Raw genomic sequence first — 19,019 nt, 5'->3', positions numbered from 1 at the left:
GGTAGACTGTTTCTTAGGGCATTAGGGTTGTGACTCATTTCCTTATTATTGCTCTGATTCACTAATGAATATTTGCGTTCTAATATCTGCCTGGGTTTGTGCTCAGGTTTCCTCTTTGTTTCTCTGCATTGCTGTTTTCAATCCGACTCCAGCTCAGCAGAAAAATCAAATCTGAAATGCTAGCAAACGTCCTCAACTCAATTAAAACTTTGATTTATACGGTGCTTCTGCTTCTTCAAGAAAGGCCATATATTTTCCTGATATTAGGGGGAAATTACTTTGAGCCTATGAGAAAGCCAAGTTCAAGTTATGGTTATTGCATATTTCCATTAGCAAGGCTCACTGCTGCCATGAGATTTTTATTCTGCTCTGCTTGAAGGAAATGTTGAATGAAACCCTGGGATGTTTGGAGACCAAGATGTGCAAAGTTTCGTCCTACCTGACCCCACTATGCTTTTGTGCCTTGGCGCAGCAAGAAACATACATTGTTCCCCTTCAAGGACTTTGTGTATTGCATTTAAACTCTTAGCTGAGATTTCCAGGCCTTCAATCTTTTTTATTTTTCTGTGAGAGTTTCAGCTTGAGCGGTTCACCCATTTCTGAGGATGGGGGCAAGGAGAAGGACATCATCTTACAACACCAACCTCCCTCTCCTGAGCTGCTCCCCTCTCCTTTCCTCCCATGCCAAGCTTTGAAGGTGCAGCTAAAATCTTGGTGCCATTCTCTGCTCATCTCAGGGGAAAAAAAAAAAAAAAAAAAAAAAACTGTCTAATTTTACATGCTTGGGTCAAAACTACAAGTCTTAGTTCAGACTTTTTGCTCAGTGGGAAAATGTAGCTGCTGCTTTCTCCCAAGGTGCCATTTGTGAAGGACATGTCCCACTGACCCCCTGCACAACTCATTCACCTCTGGCCATCACAACCACATCCCTTGGGTATTTCACAGCTCCGATCACTTCCCAGCCACTTTCCAACCCAAAAAGTGTCCAAGCAATTAGGAAATGAACTACACTTTGTATGGAGTTATGAAGGGGGAATAACCAGAATATTCTCCTTTACCAGGAAGCTTATTGCTCTAGAAAAGCACAGCTTTATGGTGATGACTACAAACCAAACAAAACCAAGAAATTAAATTAAGCATAAAGATAATTAAAACAATTCCATGTCAGCTTGCAGGTACTGCTGGCAGCCAGGGCCAGCCCTTGATGATGTCTCTAGACTTGAAAATGGAGCTGTATTTGTGCATGTGCCCTGGGTTTCTGCTCCATGAAACACATTTTCATGGCTTTAAAGCTCATTAGTGGTCCATGAACTCTGGGTCAACATTGGATCAGCACAGCGGAGCCCGTGCTTTACCACCTGAGCCACTTCTGGTCAGATCTGCTCATTTCTGAGGCTAATTTCTTTGCTGATGCCTCAGAACAGAGCCATAAATCACATCCAGAAGCTGTTAAACACAGCTGACGCCTTCACCAGGCCTTCTGCTGACCACAGGCAGCTCTAATGGCCAGGCTGGGGAAGGTTTTTACAGCCAGGATTCTTCCCCCAATTGAAGGACAGACACATTCGGGCTGTGAGCTGCTTCTGGCATGGCAGCAGAAGGAATATAGGAAACCTCCACCCAGCAGAGACTTGGGAGAAAACAAAACCCAGTGCCCAAGCCTTTTCAGAGGAAGCATGTTTCTTACAAAGCAAATAACTGCAGGGTTTGCCCACAACAGCACAGCAGGGATAGCCCGAAGCGAGCTCGATCCTCTGGGAAACTCCAGGTTGGTGGGAGCTGATGGTGTCCTGAGCGTACAGAAAATGAAAAGAGAATGCCAATGTATGCCCTGCAAATAGCCAGCAGTTAGAAAAGTGGGATAAATCTGTCTGAGCAGCTCCCCAGAGGGCCTGTATTTGCAAGGTTTTTCCCTTTACAGGCGCAGCCATGAGAATCCCTGCCCATTCAGGGTGGAAATTCACATAACGAGTCCGCTGTTTTGATTGCGGACCATATGGACCTTTGCAGCTCCATTCCCTAATACAAATCTGTTCGGATTGTCTCAGCTGCTCAAGTATTTGGTCATTTGTGCTGGCACAACTGCCTAATTGTCCTTCTTTGTCACGGCTCTTCTGGATGGGATTGGGTCTCGCCAGCAGCAGCGAGCGAATTTATAAATCAGAGCATCTGCCAGAGGCACGGCCAGATGTTTTCTCATCCCTAACCCAATGGCTGGCTGCGAAATTAAGTCGCAATTCATTCCCATTACAGCATCCCAGCTCCATCTGAGCAGAAGTATGGGGATTTGAATCGAAAGCCCTGGCCCCTAATAAATCCTGCCGTGCGTTGTCAGTCACTTTGCCTCGGTGGCTTCGGCAATTAAACACGCAAATATTGTAGAGCTATTGGACAGGTATTGGAGAGCTATTGGAGAGCTATTGGAGTGCATCTGCAGGCTGCCAAAAGTGAGGTGGGCACGGGGCATGTCCTGGGAGAGGCACCCAGCCCCAGCACCTCTAGTTTGGGCTGCAGGTAAACCACATGTCTGTTATGGAATAGGGCAAGGGCTTAGGTGTGAGTCCTCTTCTTCTTCTTTCTTTATCTTTTCATTGACCTTTTGATTTCCTGGTATTCACACTAAAGCCTTTTCCTTCCTTCAATAATTTTCTATAGTACAAGATACAACTTCTGTCATCTCCTCTTCATCCTTGTTTATGGCTATTTTATACCAGCTTTTCCTTTTCCTTTTCCTTTTCCTTTTCCTTTTCCTTTTCCTTTTCCTTTTCCTTTTCCTTTTCCTTTTCCTTTTCCTTTTCCTTTTCCTTTTCCTTTTCCTTTTCCTTTTCCTTTTCCTTTTCCTTTTCCTTCTTTCCTTTTTCTTTTTCCTTTTCTTTTTCCTTTTTTCTTCATCTTTTTCCTTTTCTCTTTCTTCTTTTTCTTCATCTTTTTCTTCATATTTTCTTCATCTTTTTCTTCATCTTTTTCCTTTTCTTTTTTTTTCTTTATTCTTCATCTTTTCTTTTTTCTTCTTTATCTTTGTATTCATACTTTTCTTCATCTTCTTTTCTTCACCATTTTCTTTTTATTTTTTTTTCCTTTTATTTTTCTCTTATAGTTTTCATCTTTCCTTTTTCAAATGAGGAGAGGTTTTAACCAAGAATTATTTCTTATTTCTTGAATGTGCAAGCTTTTATCATCTTCAGAAATTTTCTCAAAGAGACAGCTCTTTCCTACAATATTCCACACACTTAACTGAAACAATAATATTTCTCTGAAAATCAGCCCTGCATAAACAGTGGCTGCAGATACAGGCACACAAAGGTGAAGCCCCCATGCAGTCCGATGCCAGCTGTGACTTCCCTCAATTTACCCAAATTAAATGTAAGCAAGTTAACATCCCTTGTCCCTGAACTGTCATCAGCTTCCGATCAGTAATTCATCTTCCCCCTCTGTTCCTGTGGCTGAGAGCACAAAGCCTTTTGTGTAAAAAAAGAGCATTGACTCTGATTTCATGAGCTCTACCGATGGCTTCTTACCAGCTCTGTGAGCTAGCCAGCATATGTCTTCCATACTGAAGTCTCTTCTAATATATATATTTTTCTACATACATCATAGAGAAGAGCCTTAAAAAAACTTATTCTGAGCCGCACCTTGATCCAGCAGCCAGCACAGCTTGTAATCCTGATGCTGAGCTTTCCGTACCTCTGAAAAAATCATTATAATTATATGTAATGCACATAATTACTTATATCAGAACTATATATAATTAACTAAGTATATCTCTAATGCTGAATGCCACCACACCACTTCCCTTTGCTCACTGCCACCATCCTGGGAAGGGGATTTGTGTCCTGCTTGTGTCAGTCAGCTCAGCAGGATTCAGGAGGGTGATCAGATCCAAATTAACAGCTGGACCTGATGATCTTAGAGGTCTTTTCCTACCTAAATTATTGAATAATCTGTGATTCTATGAAATTTTCGTCAATTCTTCCAGCTTGCTACCTTGTTTTCTTCTTTCACACATAGGATTGAGAGGATTTAAGAGCTCACTTGGACTCTGTGACTGTAAGCTCCCTTGCAGGAGGTATCATTGCCAGGTGAGAGCTCTTCATTTTTATGTAGTGTAGTTTTGCTCCAAAAGTATTTCCCCAACATCCCAGCCTTGTCTTCTGTGTTGACCTCCTTGCCCAGCCTTGTCAGTATGATTATTCACCTCTGTAGGATGGTGAATCTCTGTTCTTCCTTGGCTTTGCACTACAAAGACATCCCCCAGACACGATTTTTGGCACAGCAAATTTTAACGCGTGTCAGCAACTTTTAATGAATGGCGTTTTAATGTACGGTGTTTTAATGCATTTTTAAATGCTGGTGTGCAATGGGGAAAAGAGCAGCAATCACGGAAATCAAGCTTGGAAGATGCACCACCTGGCCAAGCACATGGAGGTAACCAAATTGGAGAATTCTTCTCCTTCCACTCCAGACTGCTGGCAGAGAATGAACCCACGTCTGCAGAGGTCCTCTCCTTCTCCAGAATGAACCCACTAGCAACAGAAAGGTAAAGCAGATGAAGTAAAAGCAAACAGCTTTGAAAGCATGCTGTCAGCAGTCTGTGTTCCCATCTGTCAATCCATCTGCCCTTCCTCAGAAGCACCCTGCCACCAAACAGCTGCTCCACCAACATCTCTTCCTCAGCAGGGTGCTCTAGGATTCCTGAGTGGATCTGAAACTGCACTGGCCCAGATGTTTATCTGGGATAAAGCTGAGGCTGGATGCTCTGCCCAGGTGTATTTTATTTTAGTGACCTGCAGATCACTAAAATTGAGAGCAATTTGTACCCGGGATGTGGCTTAAATATTTAGGAACCTGCAGGTTAAATCAGTGGTTGGGGGCCGTGGTCTGTTCCCTATTTGCTCCCTAAGCTTTTTGTGCCCTGGTGGAATTCAGATACCTTATGCAAGCTCCAAAATATGTCACAAAATCACAATGAAGGGATCTGGCAATTAAAAAACCTCTGGAGGTCTCTGCGTGGACATGGTCCCAAAATCACCCACATGCCCATCGTGCAAGAAGAAGGCAGTATGTTCTCATCCTGCCCATTCCCAAAACATGCCTCCAATTTATCTAGGCCATGTGGGTGTTCTCAGCCATAGCCAGGGTGTGTATGGTCCATCATCTAACCATCAGGCCGTGCTATAATCTTCTTCTCTCTCGGCCCATATTTAACACACCACAAAAATCCATACACAGGAAAAGGTAAGAGGCTTGGGGGAAATAAAGAGAGAGGAGAACCCAAGAAATGAGAGGACAAAAATTAATAAATCACCGCACCATGAAGGAGGTGGTGATCTGGGCAGCAGAAGAGGCAATGCCTTAGGAAGAGACTGATTAAAGGAATACAAATGAAAACAAAGAAAAGCCAGCCAAGGTTGGGAGAAGGACTGCAGAGAGGCATCTGAGCTGGCTTACATGTGAGAATAAGTCACTGCAGAGCTTTCACGTGAGGTTTCCCTCAGCTGTGCAGGGCAGGATGGTGTGGGGGGCACGGCAGCATCCCAGGGGAATGAGAAAAGTACAGAAGTAAGTATCCCTATTTACAAGCTAACAGGCATTTTCTGCTGGGGAGAAAGATTCAGAAAGAGTGAAAAGATTTGGTTGCCTAAGAAATAGAATTGCTTTCATTTTTAGTTTTATTTTTAGTTTTATTTTTTCTGAAAAGAGAAAACAAGGAGGGGTAGGTGGGGAGAAGAAAATAATTACTGGATTGTAGGTTTCTTCTCTTTGAAGTAACTGCCAATGCTTTCAGGGAATTTCTTCTTCAGGTCCTGAGAAGAAAACCCTTGGAACAAGGGGAGCAGATGCACAACCTCTGCACACACCGTGCAAAATCCCTCTGTGTACTCCATCCTCTCTTACTGCTCCCCCATGCTGCAGTCCCACTTTACTCCACCTCTTCAGCCAGCACAGGTGCAAACACTAATTTGTGTCCTTTATTTCCTCCAGGGATCACTTTTTGGGTACAAGGATCCACTGCAAACACATCCTTTCCTAAAATCTCAAAACTCAGAGAGGTGAGACAACAAAAACCCCAAACACCTTCCGCCTGGATCCCTCTGTAGCATCCTCAGTTGGCACAAATGGGTGTTTGCGGAGGAGGTATCCTCCCACTCCCCACCTCCACGGATTTTTTGCAGCCCCCTGCTTTTCAGGGCTAGGAAATCAGCACGCACAGGGCTAATTAGAAAGCAGAGCTGTTATTATGCAGTGTGCTCAGCACGGCGAGCCGTGCTGATGGAGATGGATGGGTGCCGGTGGCTGGGAGGAGAGCCGAGAGCCCTTTGTCAGGAGCAGATGGCAAGGGGAGGGGAGGACGGGGGAGAGGGGTCTCTCGGGGGAGTAAATCCAGCTCAGGAAAATGTTCATTTTACATGCTGGCCCTCTGTGCAATCGGCCTCTCGCCCCTTAATGACGTGCTTTTGAAAGAGAAGAGTCAATCAGTCGAGGCGTAATAGAGGGATGACTGATGGAAAAAGCTAATGCGGGCGCATTTGTAGCATCCCGGCAAAATAATTTGAGGCTGGAGCAACTCATTTCCTTCCTGGCCACTTGCAGAGGACACCAGAACCCACCCAGTGACACCAGTGAGGGCAACAGCCCCTGGGACAGGGAGGATCCAGGCCAGGCTCCCAAGGGACCGGCACTTGCTTTCCTTTCCAGCCCCACCACAACCCAACAGGGCAACTAAGTGAGCAGAGGGGGACTTGGCTGCTGCCCTATAATTGTGGTTTGGGGGCTGCTGAGCTTTTTTGTAGATGGGGAGGTGAATTGATGTGCCAAATTTGTAGATCTGGGTCTTTGTGAGCCTTATAGCTGGCATTTATTTGATCCCGGTGCTGCTCAGATGTGGTCCTCTGAGCAGGAACCAACACAGGAGGATAAAAGCATTGCAAAGCTTCCTCCCCCATCCAAAAGGAATCCCAATTGTGTTTTTCCCCATGCAATAACACGGTCCTGCTCTTCCCCCAACACAGCAACATGGTTTAGTGCCCAGCCACAGCTCCATCATCACCGTGGATGGAACAGAGGACCAGGGAAAATGTGTCCCCTTGTGACAACAGGCACAGGGACAAAGGCTCAGCATCAGCATCCCCATAAATCATCGTTAGAAAATCCCAGAGGTCAGAGCTGACAATTGATCTTACAGAATGAGACGGGGGGAGGGAGGAAAAAAAATAGCAAGTCAGGGAGATTCATGGGTTTAAGGCTCCTGGACATGGCTGGGCTGGCGTTCTGCTGGAGTGCCGTGATGGGATGTGTGAAGAGCCCCATCAATTTGCTGGTGGATGAGGGCCAGCTCGTAGGTGGTGGTCAGGAGGAAGCAATAAAAGCTAATAGGGAAGTGAGAGAGTTTCTTTCAGTAGTATTCGAAGGCATGAAGGAGAACCAGGTTCCCTTTCATGCTGGGGGCAGCAGGGAGAGTTAGTGCAGTCTAGGGCACCAGGGGGGCACCCTCCTTTAAGGGGTCACAGCCAAGCCATGGTGGCAAAGACATGTTCAAAGCAAAACCCTTAGCACAGTGGTGATTTTGGATTGCTTGAGGTACAGGAATGTGCTGGGAGGGCTTTGCAGAGTGCTCATGGTCTGTTGGGGCTGGCCTTGCCAGCAATGGGTGGTTGGGAGTGATGATGCCATATTCAGCACCCTGATCCCAGCCCTTTTCTTCCAGGAAAAAGGAGAGAGGGAGGAGCTGCAGATGTGTTTGGAGCTTTCACATCATCTCTTCCTTACAAACAGCAACCCAGCAGACACACACGGTGCTGCCCAGCAAAATTTGGCCATGTTTTCTTTCCAAACCTACCCACCAAGGGCTGTGCATGAACACTGCGGTGCAACACACTGCTTAACCCCCTGCTGATGGCTCTGGCTCAGCTGTTTCCATGGCAAGAGACAGTAGGATGCTATTAGGGTCTTTTCCTTCCTAAGCTGATGGGATGCTGATGAAAATAAAGTGGGAAGCAGTGGCAAGGTCCTGAGACAGCTCCCTGCATCAGCCCATCCCATCTCAACCCACAGGGGATTTATTTTACTGTTTTGTTGGGCAATGAATAGTCATTTCTTTTCTAGGTGTTGGAAGCTGCTGTGGCAGTCCCCATTTTGCACTTGGGGACCTGTCTACAGTGAGGCTGAGGGATTTGGCCAGGATGAGGTGGATGGTTTCTTGTGGAGCTGGATGCTGAGGCTCAGCCTGGAAAACCCATGAAGGAGGATGTGCAGAGCCATTTCCACTACCTGGTAATCTGGCTTAAAACACCCTCCAGTGTTTTGGTCCTTGCACAGGCTCTGCTCCAGATCAAGGTTTGCCTAAAAACCCCACCTGTGCTGAAATAAAATGCCCCAAACATATTATTTTCCCCAGCACCCCATCCCAGTCTTCTGTTGTCGATACTGTGGGTTTTCAAGAGAAGAGGGGTAAAGCCAGAACAGTTGCAAATATAAAGATGGATGTGGCAGCAGGGAGAAGGGGACAACACCCTTGCCAGGCAGAGAAAACCCTCCTGGAAAGCCCAGCAGGTGAAGAATTCCCTGACTGGAGCTCCCCAACCCAGGGAATGGTGGTTTTCAGGTGACACCCACTGGTGAGGAGCAGGACTAGCATGCAGACTGAGGTTTCTTGGCCATGCTGCATTGAAGCACCCCTGGAGGTTTCCATTTCAGCAAAATATCCTCAGGAGAGAGCAGATTTAACCAATACATCAAGAGGAATATGCCAAGGAGTGGTTGCACATTTAACTGCAGCCTATGGCTGATCTGGGACCCCCTGTCCCTGCTTTAGAGATGCCCAGAAAGGTTTCACAGTGATTATTTTTTGTATCAGCAGAGCATTTAAAAGATTGGGTCGTGGACAAGGGTCCTGGCACTGTCCAGGTGTGGAAGGTGGTCATATAACACCTCCATATGCAGGGCATAAATCTGGGAAGCCTGCCCCAGAAAACTTATAACCAAACAAAATTTAGAAAGAAAAAGAAAGGAGTGAAAAATGATGTGAAAAAGCATCAGTGGGACGTTTCCAGCAGGAGCATCTGCAGTATGTGAGCATGGGGAAGATTTTATGTGCACTGGAGCCTTGGCTTTCAAAGGTGGTTCCCAGATCAGGTGTAAAGCTGGAGGCAGCTCAGGAGCTTTGCATGGCAGGTTTATAGGGGCTGGCACGATCCTTGGAGAAGGATCCTTGGCTGGTTGGCCAAGGACCAAGGCTTGGGGAGAAGCTTCCTGCATTACCAAGTCCCCATTTCTTCCAGGAGACAGGAAACACCTTCTCCTTCCCCATTTTTTTTTTCCAAACCAGATATTGTTTGAGAAAATCTTCGAGTTTTAGGGTGGAGGAGAGCTAATCTTGCAGCAGATGGCGCTTCTGCCTAGGAGATGGAGCCAGGAATAAAGTACTTGGTCCTCGGAGAGAGGCGGTGGCTCCCAAGCTTTCATCATGTTCATCACCATCAGAGAGGGCAGGTGTAGCCTGAAAACACCCCAAATTCAGCCTTGCTGCCCTAACTTCTCTGTGTATTTGAGAAGGACTTCATGGTTCTCTTTTACCACCTCTTGATGCATTGGAAATACATCGCTCACCCCAAGGAAGAATATTTGCACAAGCAAACCAACCCCTGCTTTGAGATGCTCTTTATGTATATTTATGATGGCTTTTAGGGAAAATAATTAAAATAAATAATAAAATATAAAATAAAATAAAATAAAATAAAATAAAATAAAATAAAATAAAATAAAATAAAATAAAATAAAATAAAATAAAATAATAAAATAAAATAAAATAAAATAAAATAAACACACAAAAAGAACCAAATATCTTCAAACACTTTCTTCATAATGAAATTTTGTGTGGAGAGGAGAGGAGAGGAGAGGAGAGGAGAGGAGAGGAGAGGAGAGGAGAGGAGAGGAGAGGAGAGGAGAGGAGAGGAGAGGAGAGGAGAGGAGAGGAGAGGAGAGGAGAGGAGAGGAGAGGAGAGGAGAGGAGAGGAGAGGAGAGGAGAGGAGAGGAGAGGAGAAGGAAAAAAAAAAACACAGAAGGAAAGCTTTCAATGAAATCAGATATCACATTTGGCTATCTATATCTGGAAGCAGTGTTTTCAGTATTTTAGCCAAATTACTTTATATTGATCCTGTTGTTCTTGATTGTTGTGCGAACAATACAGGAAAATATTTCTGTCAGTCTAAAAATATAAATGGTCTTTCATAGAAAGGTTATGCTTTTATTGGTCTTTTTATTGATTCAATAAAATGGAGGACAAATCTTTCAATTCAAAAGTTCAGCTCTGTTTGCAATTTTTATTTTCATAGAATCATTTAGGTTGGAAAAGACCTCCAAGATCATCTGGTCCAACTGTCCCTCAACCACCAGTATTACCCACTAAATTTTATATCAACTCAGCCCAGAAACATCAAACAACCCCAAAATTTACTCATATTTATACACATACATGCACCTGCTCTCCATCCATGCCAGCTAAGATTTGTAACCTTGCAAGTTTTATCCAACTTCTTGACCTTTTCTTTTTCTTTTTTCTTTTTTTTTTTTTTTCAAAAATCACCATTTTAAGGAGCTGAATGATGCATCAGATAATAGGGATTCGAAGCTGAGATAAAATTAATAAATCAGTTCCATTCCAGCTGTGAGCCTAAGCGCACAGTGAAATAATGAACTGAGAACCTGTCAGATGGCAAGCTCGTTACTTGAGTTATCCGAGTGATCATAATTGCTTGGAGAGAGGGAAAAATAAGGTTTGGGTTTTTTTTGAAGGAGAAGAAGGAAAGGTCAGTCACAAGGTGGAGTTTGCCCCCAACCACATACACATCTGCTTGCACAGCAGGCACTGAAACCAAGCCAAAACCCATCCCTAGCAGCAGATCAGGCTGGGTGTGAATGGCCATGGCCATGCTAATAACCTGCTCCTGTCCACTGCTCCTGCCCCACTGGTGACACATGAAAATTGCAATTTTTGACCTTTTTGCTCTTCCTTGAACACATCTGTATTATAATCACTTTTTTTCCCCTCCTGTAATTGCTGTTCTTTAAAGGTGCAGGCTTGAGAGAGGCAAGATTTATATTAACAGCAAGGTTTTTCTCTTTTCCTGCTTGAACACAGGTTTCTGAATTACTCTGCGTGCCTTTGATCAAAAACACAATCAAATATTTATACAGGGGGAGATCCATCTGTTCAGATGAATTCCCAGCAGGGTAGCTCCATTCCTGCCTTATTACTCACTTCATTTTCCTCACTCGCTCCATTTTTCCTGGAATAAATTGGTTAAAGACTGAGACAGCTGAGGGAGTAAATATTTCTTATTCCTTCTCATGTGCACGCATAGGAGATGAGGTGTTCTCGTTTCATTTGCATATGAATTTATTTAGCGGTGGGTCTGGGGACTGGTCTGAGCACAAAGAGGGGTCCCCAGGCTGGTTTGGCTGTCCCCTCTGGCCGGGCAATGCTCAGCCCCATCAACCCCTTTTTCTGACACTTTCCATGTGTATCAGCTGGAGGAGAAATAAATGTCACGCTGAGATTTCTGCATTTCCATTTTGACCCTACTGACCTTAATGGGAGCAACATTTCTTTCTAATATCTGTGCAATTATGGGGGGGGGGGGGGGGGGGGGGAGGTAGATATGGGATTGGTACCAAGCCTGCGTGCTCCTGGGGGTGGAGAGGATTAACCAACCCTTCGAAGAAAGCCTTTTCAAAGGAGAAAAAACTGCAGCTCCATTGGCGCGGAACGTGTTTAGCCAGTGTGACTAATAAGATTGAAACAAAGGCTGTAAAATGAGGACGGGGCTTCGTATGCATTTGAGAGCTTTTCAGTCCTATGCTACACCTGCAGGTCGGCGCTTTGTCCCCAACACCCTGATGGGCTCTGCTGGGTGCTCCAGGATGGAGCTTGCACATCCTCTTTGGGCGATCCCTTCCATCAATTCTCTCCCAAATTCTTCTCCTCTGAGGCAAAAGCATCCTCTGGCCCCTGCCGGTGTCTCCACAGACAGGCTGAGGTCTCTTGAAAGAGCTGCTTGTCCCCAAATAGACCTTTCCTTAAGGTGCTGTGCTGGTCATACAACTGCTAATAACATAACCAGGTTTAGGCAAATCCATCTGAACACACTTAAAGCAAAAACAAGCCAAGACCCGTGGTAGAGCCTTCCCCAGGAGGTTTCCCCCACCATGGTCTGGTGGAGGGGACAGTCCTGGTGGGACCAGAAATATTGCTGGTGTCAGAGATGAAATAGGGGATGAGGAAGAAGAGCAGGAAAAGAGCCTTCACAATCAATCTTATCTACTGTTAGAGGGATTGACTTTGCAGCCAAAGCCAGCAGCTTTTGGTTGGAAAGCAAATTGTCACCAGGCAAGCAAAGGACAAACTCTTGCCATTTCAGAGCTGGAAAAGCTTCTGACCTGCTCTCAAAAGCTCTTCTGCAGCCAAAACAAACCCAGCCCTGTCCTCTGCCCCAGCAAGCCCCGACGCCTGGATTTATAGGCATAGCTGCCACGACACTAATGAGCTCTGGAGAGCGTCTGCTGCCAGCTTCATTACAGATGGGTGGAAAAAAAGTCATTCTGGGGAATCCCCCAGCTGGACATAAATATTTAGCATGCGATCAGCTGCTCAGTATTCCCCTGACCTGAATAAATCCGTGTTATTTCCACTGCATCCAAATAAAAGGCCCATCATCAGGATCATTCCTCCCTCTTAATCTTTTTTTCAGGGGCTGCTTTATACCCATCTTTGCAGCAGCCACATCCCTCAGTCTCTGGCTGTTTAAGGCCAAACCATCTCTCCAAGGTGAATTCAGCTCAGCCCAACAGGATTTTACAATAATTCATATTGCACGCAACGTAAAGGCTGGGGATGCTCAGCAGCTCACAAGGAGCCTGCTCCTGGGTTTGCGGCAGGGGTTACATGTGCCCTTGGTAATCTCAGCCTTTAAGACCCCACAAACAGATGTTTTGGTTCAGGATAAACATTTCCCTAATCCAGGGTTTCAAGAGCAGTCGGGGATCCAAGCAGATACTGATGCTTTCAGTGTATATTCCCCCAGTATTTTGTAGCTCATGGTTTTCTTGAGCTAGAAATGGTATTGGCATGTTAATTCACCCTATTGTATTTATTTTTCAACAAGCTTTGTCTATTTGCTCTCCTGAGCACGTGCAAATTTTTGGCATCAAAAGCTTCTTGTGGCAATGAGTTCCACCAGATGACAATGTACAAGCATCATCTTCAGCGTGGTGTTAGCTTCCCATCACTAAACACCCTCTAGTTTGTACACTATGAGCATGACCAACTATTCCTTATTTTCTGCCTTTTAACCACTTGTGGCATCTGTTATATTCCTCTTTTCAGGGTTAAAATGTCTTTGCTCATGTAGTGGTGCCTTTCCAGGCTCCCCCAGCCAGTCCGTGGTTTTGCATTGGAGTCATGCAAAGCCTGCTTCAATTCTTTTTGGCCAAGGCATTGCAGACAATGTGAGGGATTGTAACCAGGCAAGCTCGTGTTTGCATGCCAGCAGCAGACTGCAGGAGCTGAAAGACTTGAGGCTGCAAAAGCCCTGGCACGGGCTATGGGAGATGTACATTGAAATCCATGTTCTGCCACTGACTTGCTGGGCAAACAGTGCAGAACAACAGCTCCTGTGATGGAGCCATTAATGGATGATGGATGAGGTGCAGAGGGGCAAAAGCATCCTCAGGGGCTCACCACACTGCCCTCATCATCCTCACTGGACTTCATATGCATCTTTGCAGCACATAAGACCTGCTGCATGTGTATAAAGACAGCTTGTCCCTTCCCTTCCCTTCCCTTCCCTTCCCTTCCCTTCCCTTCCCTTCCCTTCCCTTCCCTTCCCTTCCCTTCCCTTCCCTTCCCTTCCCTTCCCTTCCCTTCCCTTCCCTTCCCTTCCCTTCCCTTCCCTTCCCTTCCCTTCCCTTCCCTTCCCTTCCCTTCCCTTCCCTTCCCTTCCCTTCCCTTCCCTTCCCTTCCCTTCCCTTCCCTTCCCTTCCCTTCCCTTTTTCCTTCCCTTTTTCCTTCCCTTCTCCTTTCCCTTTCCCTGACTCATTATGAAAATAGCATTGATTCAGAGCCATTCTGCAATTTTAGATGCAGGTTTTGATGATACCATATGCATCTTGTTCACAGGAGGGGCTGAAAGAGAGCCTGGCCATGAGGCTGCTGTAGTCAGTAAATCATTATCTCTCCCCAGCATGCTGAATCAGGCCCTAAGAGGAAAAAATTGGAAAGAGGTGAGTCAGTATGGAGAGCTTTGGTACTGTCACTAACACCTCCTGTAATAACTCCTGGAATGTCTTAATTAAAGGAAAAGAGAGAGGGTGCTGTCTCTCAAAAGCACAAATTTTCTCCACTGGTTGTAATCTCTTCTTGAAATGAGAGCTCTAGGAGTATACAGCTTGGGTGAAGGGGGAAAAAATTCTGCTTTGGAGAAAATAGGCTTTGTTGTGCTTATTGGTACGTCGTCTTAAGAGGAGCTTGGTTCAACCTGGGCTGCTTGGTTAAGATGCTCTTAGTCATTGGCTTCTTAAAAGGGAGGAAAGGGAGTGAGACTAGGGAAGAGGTGGGCTTGCTTTCTCTCTATTTATGTTTTAAACCGGATTTGAATGTGATTGCAGCCTGGTTTGCTTCAACACATGCCATAAGCTTTAGATGAGACCCAGATCTCTTACTGCAAAGTGATGTTCTTCCAGGGCCAGAGGGATGGTCCCAAAGTGTATGGCCTCCCACTTCAGAACATCTCTAGCCAACATGAGTACTTGTGCTAAAAGTGGTCCTGCTGCTGAAGAGAAACAGTCATTAGGACCAGGATGCATGGCCAAATGCAGTAATGCTAAGCATCAGATTTGGAATAATTAATTCAATATTTGACTTTTCTTTTTCTTCCTCTAACAAGTTTCCAAAGCTTCACCCCAATAAAGCCCACTCCACCATGAGCTCAGACCTCCCCAGCAAACATCATGTCAAGATCTGACCTCTTCCAGCAAAATGTTGCAAAATCAAATAGGGGATCTCAGAGATCTGGCTGCCAATCTCAGCACCAGAAACTATGAGCTGAAAGAACAAATCAAAGACCTGCAAATCCCAAACAGCTGTTTCAAGACATTGGTGGAAGAGTTGCAGAAGGGAATGAAGAACATCCAAGACACATTGCAACAAAGGGAAGGGAGGCTCAAACTACTAGAACATACAAACAAAACCCCAAAGAATGCCAATAAACGTCTCACCCTGCAAATCAGTGATACAGCCAACTCACTGGCTGTATATGAAGGCTATCAAGCTGTAACAGAGATGCTAAGAAAGAGAAGTGAAGCTCAAAAAATCAAAAATTGTGCTCAGTACCTCAAAGACATATTGGAAAGTGTCCTGCAGCAATATAAGAAAGAGAAGCACCAGACCTCCCAGCTACAGGAGGCACTGGGAGAGCTCTCCAAGATATGGGAGAGCCAGAGAAATGATGGAAAGCAGCTGAAAGGGGAGCTGGAGACAGCAGAGAAGTGCACTTTTCTCTGGAGAAATGACCACACATGCTGGCTCCCTGTGGGCTTACAGTGGCAGGTTAGAGATGGGAACAAGATGATGGGAAGTTCCTTGGAGCCAGCTGGGAAGAGATTATGGCATCAGTTCAAGGACCTCACAAATGTTTTATCTCCTATCCCCTAAATGTTTTCCCTATCCACTAAATGTATTCCCTATCATGGAATTGGCTGCCCAGGGAAGTGGTTGAGTCACCATCCCTGGAGGTCTTCAAGAAATGTGTAGATGTAGAACTTAGAGACATGGTTTAGTGGTGGACTTTAGTACTAGGTTAAAGGTTGGACTAGATGATCTTAGAGATCTTTCCCAACCTGAATGATTCTATGGCTTGGGTTGCATAATTTTGTCAAAGATTGTTCCACTGCTGATAGTTTTCTGCTCATTCTAAGTGACCGCAACATCTGTGTGATTACCTGGAAAAGGTAGTGGTCTCTTGCCAAACTAAATTTGCTGTAGTCCCCTTATTGAGGGGCTAATCCTACCGAGCTTTGTAGTGTAAGCGTTCATCTTAGTTCTACATCTTGCATTTCCTATATTTATTTAAATTTAAAATACAAATAGTTTTAACAAAGCAATCACAATAGACTGCCGAGTAGTTGTCCTTTCAGTTATTTGTTAATGAAACTGCTTGACGAATTTTTGTAGACATCGGAGGGATGATTCTTCTATTTAAAACCATGTTTGATTTTATCTTTGCACATCACCCATCTATTCCAGGAGAAGGTTGTCATTCAGTACTTCTCCAGACCTCTTCCAAAACTGTGAAGAATTCAATTTGATCCAACTGCAGCTTTTTCTTCAGGAAGAAACAAGTTTGATGTGACAGATTTCAGCAGTGTGACTTCAGAGATGGCTAAAGGTGCATCAAGAGAAGGGATATTAAAGTGCTCTACTAGGGTTCAAGACTAAAAGTAGTCACACGCTTGCACCAGCCCATGGCCAGGCTCAGATGACTCTCCCCTGGCTTTAGATAGTCAGCAGAGGAATCTAAAAGCATCACCCAACCTGATATTGACTCCCCTTATATTGAGTTCACCCATGCCTTAAACAGGTGAGGGACTTGAGGGGTGACATTGGTGGTAGGGTGATGGTTGGACCAAGTGATCTTGAAGGCCACTTCCAACCTTGATAATTCTAGGATTTAGGGGCACCTGGTGGCTGTGCAGTGCTGGATCTTCACGTCTCCTGTACCTCCACTACTCAGCCATCACATTTCCCCACCTCACAAGAGTGCTAAAAGCTGCAAATCACTCTGGTATTTCAACACCAGGAGTTATGTGTGGCGAGCCTGATGGACCTACTTAATTCCCGAAGCAACCCCAGCTTGGCTCTTACATACTTTTATCGTACTTTAATAGCCACCTCCATTTCACCCCACATCCTTTCCCCTCCTCATCAGCTTTTGCACCCAGCAGAGCCACCCAAGGAGCTTGCATGGGTAGAACAGGGGCCAGCAGCAGACCACGGGTCCTGCTGCCGATGGGGCTCGCTGCACAGAGGCTCTCAGTCTCCCTTTCGGTGTCTCGGGGGTTCATTGAAAACAGGCTGCGGCCCCAAAGCAGTGATCACAAAGGCAGCTGGCCCCAGCCCAGGCACGCTCTGAATCCCTTTTCTGCAGAGATTAATGGGAACTAACACCGGAGACCCAGCACAGATTGTCAACGGCCAGCGCTTTGCCAAGCCCAGGCTGGATGGGGGCCCAGGTAACCTTCCCATGCAGAGCACTGGGGTACCCTGGGCAAGCTCCAGGGGACCAGTACCACCTTCCTCAGAGATTTACGTGCAGTAATTCCTGACAATGGGTGTCCCTGGGTACAGCCCCAACTCTATTCAGCCCTTCTGTGGAGTTTTGGGGCATGATGCTCATGCCAAGATCACTAAGATGCACATTCCCATCTCTCTCTCTGTAAATGAGCGGTGGGACAATGCTTGCTCCAACCCTGGAATTTGGCTGATGAAGGTTTCCTTCATGTCAACTGCTCTCATTTGTGCTCCAGCTCTTGTGGATGCATTTTTGGGTGCCCTTCTTCCAGCAATACTTTGCTTCATGAATTAACTGACTGCTTTGTGGAAAAACACCAAGTCCCTCACCCTCCTTCCAGGGGAAGTTGCCCTCTTTTTTGTTTCATTTATTCGGGTATAGTCTTAAGATTTTAATCAATTCTTAAATGTCCACAATTGCTAAATCAGTATTTTTCATTTTTTCTCATTAATCCAATACACACACAATGCCAGGGTGTGTAAAACCACCACACAGGGAGGAAATACTTGGAGACCACAAAACTTAGAGAGGATTTAGGTTCTCAGTGCAACACTGTCTTTCTCACAAATAAATATTCAGTTCAGTTTGAAATGTTTAAAACTTTTATGTCATCCAGTTTTGTCTGGCGTTTGCTTGCCTAGGAATATATTTCTTTCCTCTGCTTTGCAATGGTTCTCAGTCTATCTTCTAGTGAAACACAGGGTAAAAAACAACTTACAACCCATAAAATTGCTGCTGCTGCTCAGTACTGAATGCAAGGGTGAGGAAATCCTCTGTCTGCATTCAGACACAAGCTCCCAGGTAAGCCTTTACACCACACGTGTGATGCAGAAGCAGGTAGGAACTAACACATTAAGTCCACAGCTGGACAAGCCCTGCTGTGCCTACTTGCAAAACCCAGCGCTGGCACCCATGAACAGCCGTGGTGAGTCCTAAAAGTAGGGTTCAATTCTTGCCACTGCAATCTGATAAATATCTTATTCCACATGATTTGGGACTCAAAGCCAGGCGCTGGGTCTGAATGATCCTGCTGATGCTACTACCATTATTCACGTTTAATAGGAAACAGATCTGGTTACATCAATAATCTTGCGATAAATGGGATACAGTTCCCCTCCTCCCCTTCTGCCTTGTAGGAATATTTAAAGCTAGAGACACGGCCCCTGAAACTGCTATTATCTCTGCCCACCATTCCCAGCTGCCTATTGTGGCCCTTAATCTGAGTTAATCAGCACTAGCTCATCCTTTCAGATGGGGCTTGCACCCCTGAGCGCTGCTCTCCTGCCCGCAGTGCTATCACCTCCTGCCAGCTGGGCAGCGAAACGCAAAAAAAGGCAGCTTCGGCAGCTCCAGGGGCCGGACCATGGTGATGTCCTGCCACCTTCGTGCTGGGGAGGTGTTTTTGCAGCCCTGTGCATTCACAACAACAATTAGCATATGTGCAAATAAACTAGATTCATTAGGGAGAGCACATGAATAGAACCTGAAGGAGACAAGGAGGAATGGGAGTGAGCAAAACAGCCCAGGCCAGGGGGATGTCATGGGGTGAGGGATACACCTCTGAAAGCCCAGCCTGTGCAAGACAAGCCAAGACTAGGGAAGGAAAGTTTGGGTTAGAGAAAGGTGAAAGGAGGGAGAGAGGAGGACTTCATGGGACAGCAAGCTCAAACTGTCTT

The sequence above is a fragment of the Aythya ferina genome (assembly GCF_964211825.1).
Source record: "Aythya ferina genome assembly, chromosome: 1".
NCBI classification, from domain to species: domain Eukaryota; kingdom Metazoa; phylum Chordata; class Aves; order Anseriformes; family Anatidae; genus Aythya; species Aythya ferina.
The sequence above is the reverse complement of the archived record's forward strand: the minus strand, read 5'-3'. Positions refer to the sequence as shown.